Source organism: Hibiscus syriacus, unplaced genomic scaffold (genome assembly GCF_006381635.1).
Source record: "Hibiscus syriacus cultivar Baekdansim isolate YM2019G1 unplaced genomic scaffold, ASM638163v2 tig00110912_pilon, whole genome shotgun sequence".
NCBI classification, from domain to species: Eukaryota; Viridiplantae; Streptophyta; class Magnoliopsida; order Malvales; family Malvaceae; genus Hibiscus; species Hibiscus syriacus.
The window spans coordinates 1,958,357-1,966,043 of NW_024062911.1; the positions used below are offsets into that span (position 1 = coordinate 1,958,357).

Consider the following 7,687-nt stretch of genomic DNA (forward strand, 5'->3'; position numbering starts at 1 on the left):
TATATGATTATAAGATGACATGAATATATGAATATATGAATTATAACAATAATGCCCATGTTATATGATGTGAGAACTATAGGTATAGTTGGCATGCTAAGAGTCGAGGGTTACAAAGATCCTTCAGGATATAGACACAGGTCCTTCAGGACATATGCATAGGTCCTTCGGGACATATTTCATATGCCACTCAGTGGACCCTTATACGAGTTATGGTGATAGCATATGTGCACAACCTAAATGTACTCACATACCTTAAGTTCTCAAAAATGTACATGGGCATATAAAAGATATCAAAGTATTCACATCATAAAAGATATCAAAGTATCCATATGAGTATATGTTATTATATTATCCTTATTGTTTATATTGTATCATATGTGTGACATGACTAAATTATGATAGGATAAATATGATTGTATTGGAGTAACTAGTTTGCATGTTCATATATATAGGAAATGCAATATTTTATTTTATGCCTCACTAAGTCTATGACTTAGCGTGTAAGTATTTTCACACGTAGGTACTGAAAAGAGAGACGATCGGGCTTAGGATCAGCAGGACAACATACATCCACTCGAAGATCAGATCAGAAGTAAATTCACAGTATGCATTTTGTTGTATAAAAGTATTGGCATGTAACAGGTGTAATTTACATATGCTCTGATCAGTTTGTAATTTTTTTTGTCGTACTTATGTAAATGGTAAATGTTATATTAATGAAAGTTTAAATTTTCTATAGTTTTTATAAATGTGCATGTTTGAAATAATCAATGTGATACCCCAAACTCGTATTCGGGTCGGATACGGGTTATGGGTGTTACATTTAATGATATCATAGCTATGGTTTAGTCGATTCTCGGCATAAACCGGAGTCTAGAGTGTCTTATAATGTGTACATGCCAACATGATAGTAAGAACTTATGATCTGATAAGAGTAATACGTATGTTGTTTTGCTAATAGATCTATTTGATTATATCTTATTAGATGTCCGGACAAGATAGATCCCGAAGTGAAGCGGGAGATGATAGATTAGCTTAGAGTAGTAATTCACCTGCCTTGGCCAGGCAAGGTGAAGGACATACACCTTCTGGAGTGCCTATGCAAGACCAAGATGTCTTCTTCAGGATGTTGGATGTTATCTTGATGCATTTTCAACCTCCTGCCTCATAAATGCAGAGGATGAATGTAGCCAATGTGTTAAAAGAATTAGAAGCTCCTGAGTTCAAGGTGAAGCTGAAGAAGGTCCTATTGCTACGGACCTTTGGCTCAACGATGTAAAGATTATGCTAGATGGACTCCACTGTTTTGATGTGGAGAAGTTGGACGGAGTGGTCTCCTTGCTTCGTGGGCAAGCGAGAATCTGGTGGACGAATGTTACACTGAGGATGTAAAGTGATCAAGTAACATGGTCTTTGTTTCTTGAAGAATTTAAGCATAAGTATATAGGAGACCAGTTCATCAAGCAAATGAAGCAAGAATTCTTGAATATGAAGCAAATGAATCGCACTGTGTATGAATACGAGTGCGAGTTCAACAAGTTAAGTCATTTTGCGGTTAAGTTGATTCCAACAGAGAATGATGCGTGTGAATGGTTTGTGGAGGGCTTGTGCCAGAGGTTGAAGGAGATGTTGAACATGTCCTCATTTCAAGAGGTGGTAAATTGTGCTAAAGCTCTAGAGAGATCTCAGAATGAACGGTTTGGGGAGCCAAGAACCCAACCATAAAAAAATTGGGGCTTTATCAAGTTTTGTACCAACCAAGAGAGGTAGAGATTCTGGTTTCTGGTCTCATGTGAGGTCAGAGTCGGTGGCATCCTCTTCTAGATGATCATCAAATGAGAGCCAGAGAGACTCAATCAGTAGGGTCTGGTGCTGGAAGAATAAGTCAGGGTCAAATTAGATAATATGAGCTTTGTAGAAGAATCCATAGTGGAATATGTAGAGTGGTCACTGGAGCTTGTTTCTGATGTTGAGAAACAAGGCATTACATGAAGAATTTTCCATTGAGGTCGGAGAGCCTGCACAGTCGGAGCGGTATGCTTCGATGTCTCAAAGAGGACGGGGTAGAAGTAGAGGAAGAAATAGACAAAATCTTCTACTCAACAGGAAGTATGTTCCACTACTCGAGTATATAACCTCAAGACCAATGAGGATCGTGATGATCCATAGATAATAGAAGGTATCTTTCTATTGTATGATAAAAGTGTTATGGTGTTGATTGATTTGGGGTCTACATACTCATATATTAGTAGTAAATTGGTAAGAGAATTGGGAATGCAATTATAAGCTACTAGTAATGATGTGATAGTGACAAATTTGTTAGGGCACAATGTCGGGTGAATAGAGTGTGTTGAGGGTGTCCCATACGGATTCAGGGAACTGAATTCCATACTAATCTGATGGAATTACCTTTGACGAATTCGAAGTAATACTAGGAATGGATTGGTTGTATAACTATCATGCGAATGTTGATTGTAGATTGAAGAGAGTAACGTTAATTAGTTAATTGGATTGAAAGTGATAGTGTTCAGTGAAAGATGAAATCCATTGGCAAACGTTATCTCAATAATGTCAGCAAAGAAGTTATTACTACAGGGATGTCAAGGTTTCATGGCTAATGTATTGGATACTAGAACCAAGGAAAAAGGGTTAGAAGAAATCAGTTATAAATTTGGTTTGTCGGTTTAGAAGATGTCTTTAAATTCTATTCATTAATAGTAGTTTAGTTTAGTTGGTAAAGGCATTACTAAATATTCCATAGATCTTGGGTTCAAGCCTTTGAACCTATATTTTTTTCTTACCTTATTAGTATTTTATAACCAAAAGAGGGATGGGTAAATTCCGGATCAAGTCTTTGAACTAGATGTGAGCATGTAGAACAACCCCAGGTTTCCAAAACCATTCAATTTGGTCTCCAAAACAAGTTTATAAATTGAATATTAAATTGGGATGTGACATGGTCCTCTTTTCTTGAAACCTCAAAGCCCTTTGATTATTGCATGTAAATGTTTTCCTTTTGTTCTTCAAGTAAGAACATTGTTTTCACATCTAACTATGTCAATTCAAAATCATGCATAACTATTATACCAAGCAAGGCTCTAATAAAGCTACGCTTCACCACTGAAGAAAATATATCTGTGAAATCTGCACATGGAATTTGATTGTATTATTTTACAACCAACCTTGTTATTTTACTCTCGGAATCTCTTCTTTCTTTTTAAGTACTCATTTACAATCATTTTACCATTAGAAAGTTTTACCAAGTTTCATGTATTGTTCTTGTGAAGAGATTTTATTTCGTCTTTCGTAGCCACCATTCACTTCATTTAGTATTTATAACTAATTGCCTTAAATTATGTTAATGGTTCTTGGCTTTCATCTATATTCTATACTATGTTTAATGCATAAGCAACCAGATGGCCTCCACATACCTTCGTCGATATTTGATTTCTCTTTTGGTCTATTTTGAGCAATAGAATATTGTAGTTCTAGTTATGACATGTGAAGGTTCAGGATGCCATTGCAGGTTACACTTAAAATTAATGTGATTCAATTTTGTCTACCTCTATAGTCCACAATAAACGTATAGATCACAGAGTACAAAGACAGTATATCACATGTATCACAAACTTGGTATATATACTCAAACCAGTGTATCTCAAAACACTCTTTCAATATCCCTACACAATTTATCTCTACAACATAAACTCTAAAATTACAGAGACTACAAAAAGATTAAATCTCTCCAAAATAATTCTTCCTCATAATTCTAAAGTTTAATAGTTACTCTAGATTTATAGTCAAAAACTTGGTCACAAAAACACCTTATTTCATAAGACTTTCTTTCTTGAAATAAATATTTACTTAATAAATAAACTTAAATATCAAATAATTTCTAACCACTATAATTACACTAAAATCTAACTTATAAGGAAAAATATAACATAGAAATTAGTAATTATTTAAATGTTTTGAACCGAGTGTAATGAATGGATTGATTGTTTCTTTGACTGATTTTACTTGTTTGTAATCGGTTCTATCATCAAAGATATGGGTGTTAGAGATAGATCCATTTGTCTTGGCCTTCACAAAGTTAGAACACAATCTTCATGAATTGTAATTTTATTTCATTAAATCGATTAATGACATATTTTGAATTTATGTCGCCATCTTCGACCAACTTTTATTTATGCTTCTCAATTGGTTTATTCACATTTGCAAAATCGAAGAATTTTTTAAATTTTAAAAATTAATAAACTTATAAAATTTTATAAACAAAAATAAATTATCAATTAAAAGTAAAAAAAAAACCAAAATATATACTAATTTAAAATTTTTAGGGGCGACTGCCCTCACCTACCCTTCGATCCATCATTATTTGGATCTTCATCTTGGTTGTGAGTTTCATGTGCAATTACTCTTTGCAATTTTTTATACAACATAATTTATTTATTTATTTATTTATTTTTGGTTTGCTTCCCTAATGAAACTGTCTCAAAAACTCTCTGCCAACACACAAAATTTGGAGACTTGGATGGGATAAATTAAGGATAAAACAATGGAAGTTTATTAACTAAATTTCACTAAACTCATCTTCCCTACATACACCCACCTCCACCTCCATGGTCCTTGCCTCCTTCACTTTCATCACCCTGCAACAGTTTCTTCTTGGTGACTGCCAAAATAAATCCGAACACCGATGTCATTGATCCATGAACGTCTAGGATTAAATTGATCTTCTCATGAGAATCATGAATAAAATAACAAAAGAATGAACTTACTCTATCCCATAGATGTGGGTCGGGTTTCTTCTTGACTATCACCATTTGAAGGTCATTAGGATCGGCCATCTTCCATCTGCAGGGAGGATGAGGAACGCGGTGTCGGTTGTACACGCTTGTAGTTGTATTCAATTTAGAATCCATTTTCACGCTAGACATGTAGAACACAAAAGGCTTCTGACATGGATTTCGGGTAACGGGCCGTGTGTTGAATGAATACGCCGTGTAGTCTGCTCTTTTGTACCAATTCAAGAATGTTCTTGACGGCATTTCTATCTCCCTCGGAGAAAACATTCCTCTAAAAACTTGAATGGCAAAACCCCATGAAACCGAAATCGTCCAACTCCTATTTTTGTCGTAACAGATGGACTGCTGCATGATCCCAGCTGAATCCAGCTTTGCAGGCAACAAAAGGTGTTTCAGGGCTTGCAGCCTGGTCATGTTGGGATAAATAGGCTCAACAACGTCAAGGTGATGCAGTGACACCAATGGTGTTACTGGGTGAGCAGCAAGGAGCCCGAACAAGTTCCCATACACGTCATACTGATTCCAATCAACCAACAAGAAACACATAATCAGAGATTGATTCCAATTCAAAATATCTCAACTCATAGAATTAAGCATATAAAGATACCTTATTTACAAATGCACAAACCACAAATGACCGACTCGCTCCACCTATATGATACGGACTCAGCTTAGGTACTTATATCAATCACCTTACAAAAAGGGATAAAACATCGTTTCCAAACTCGCAATTAGACAAATGTTGTTAATGTAGGAAAGAGATGAGTTTAGCCCCCAACGAGAATTGTTGCCAATAATTAGAGTAAAAACAATCTATCGAAAACAGAACTCATTGCAACAAATGTACTAGGCTCCACTGGTTAGAAACAGAACTCATTGCAGCAAATGTACTAGGCTCCACTGGTTAAAAAACATACAAGCCGTTTCTCTGACCCGAAAGGATGACAACCACACTCTTTCTTGAAGGCTATATTACTCGGATTCTTTCATGTCCAACATATATTGGAACATAAAAATCATATATGATTCTTAAAATAAAAAAAAATAAAAATGTTCAACAAAAAAAAAATACCACACACACTCACCCTCATCCAAAATACATAGCTAGAACGTGTTCCATGGATCTTCACTCAAAAAGCGTGGAATCACGTACCATAATAGCGCTTGGGAAAAAAGACAAACATAAATGTGAAGAAAAGAACCGGGGTCTAAACCCTAACAATACGTGGGCCCCATCTTGTCATCGTCCTCCCATTTTTTCCCGAAACAGAAAATTTATGGGTAAATGAAATTCCTTTGATACTCAGAACATTCATTAATTTACACCAAATCATAATTAGTGATAAATATTTAAATACGTACCTAAAGCCCATGTCAAAACACAAAGTAACGCAATTGAACAATCCCAAAAAGTGATAAAAACTGAGTCACCAACCTGATGGAATCCGAGTTCCTTGGTGAGTGGGACACCGAGTTCAGCCATACAAGCCTGCACTCGGTCATCGGAGCCGTACAATCCCGGGTACCTTTGAATACACCTGTCTTGCATCTTCGACAAAGCCTTGGCCAATGGGTAGCTAATGGCGAAACCGCCGCCGCCGTAAGCCATGCTGTAGGAGAAAAGAATGTTCTGGATATGAGATTCCGACAAGCTCCCGATGTAATAATACTGGGTGTGATCGTATTTCCTCAAAACCCTAATGAGATTATCGGTGATGAAAACGGTGTCGTCGTCGCCCATCACGAACCACCTCACGTTTTCCATCTCCATCCTCAACGACTCCGTCACGATCCGCGAGATCCGGATCGCGGACCGATGTCCCTGCTTGTTCTTGTAAGCGAATTTCGAAGTGTCGTTGGAGAACCGAACCGGCGGGAGGGTGCGGTTGTCTTCGGCCGAGTATTTCACGCGATTGTCGAGCCAAACGACGCCGCGCATTTGATCCGGTTTGTACCAAATCTTGATATACTCTTTCCTCTTCTGCCATAGCTTGAAGAAGCCGCGACCCCAAAAACGACGTCGTGAAGCTCTGTCGGCCTGAGATTCGGCGGAGCCTCGGGTATTCGTAATAAAACTTGTTTCTCTCGGGAATCCCGATGACGGTGGAGTGAGGGCGTGAACACCGCCGTGCGGTTGGGATTTAGTAAAGAGCGATGGAGAGATGAAGTGAAAGATATATCGTCGTAGGTATCATGAGTTGAGGTTGCTAATAGCTTTAAAGTGTAGATAACATAGATAACCGAAACAAAAAGGATTAACCACACCATGAACTTGGGAATGGGTCTGGAAGATGACCCATGAACAAGCGGCTTACCCGACGAATTCCTCATCTGAATCTGATCCCACACTACTTTCTCTGAATCTTTTTTCGGCTCCTTCATTCTGTTTATGGAATTAGAAACTTTTTGTTTGGTTTGCATGCACTGTTTCTAGATTGTTTGTGGGAATCTACCAAAGCGGAAAGCGAAGAACTTGTTAGATTTGGTAAGAGAATGTGCCCAGAAAGGGAAAATCAAATGAAAACCTGGGTTTCAAAGATGAAATCAAATGGAGAAGAAGATGGAGAAAAGAAGTACAGATTGGTTCTTGTTGCAGGGTAGTAATGGTGAAAGCTTGCATTGTTGCCAGGTTGCAACCCGCCTCACCCCCCTTAATAATCACCGTTCACCAAGCAACTTAAATATATTTAGGGTAAACTACACCATTCATCACTTAAATTTACTCTTTCTTATTTCATTAATTATACTTTAATTTTTTTAATTTATTCATTGAGCTTTTGAATTGCTCATGTTTTGATCCCTATAAATTATTTTATTATTATTATTCTATGACGTGACATTTTATTATTATTATTAAATATAAAAAATTTGAAATA

General features: G+C 36.8%; 1 pseudogene; it reads right to left on the bottom strand.

The window, feature by feature from the left end:
• Positions 1–4,473: 4,473 nt before the first annotated feature.
• On the bottom strand, positions 4,474–7,461 carry LOC120146342 (annotated as a pseudogene).
• Positions 7,462–7,687: the final 226 nt, after the last annotated feature.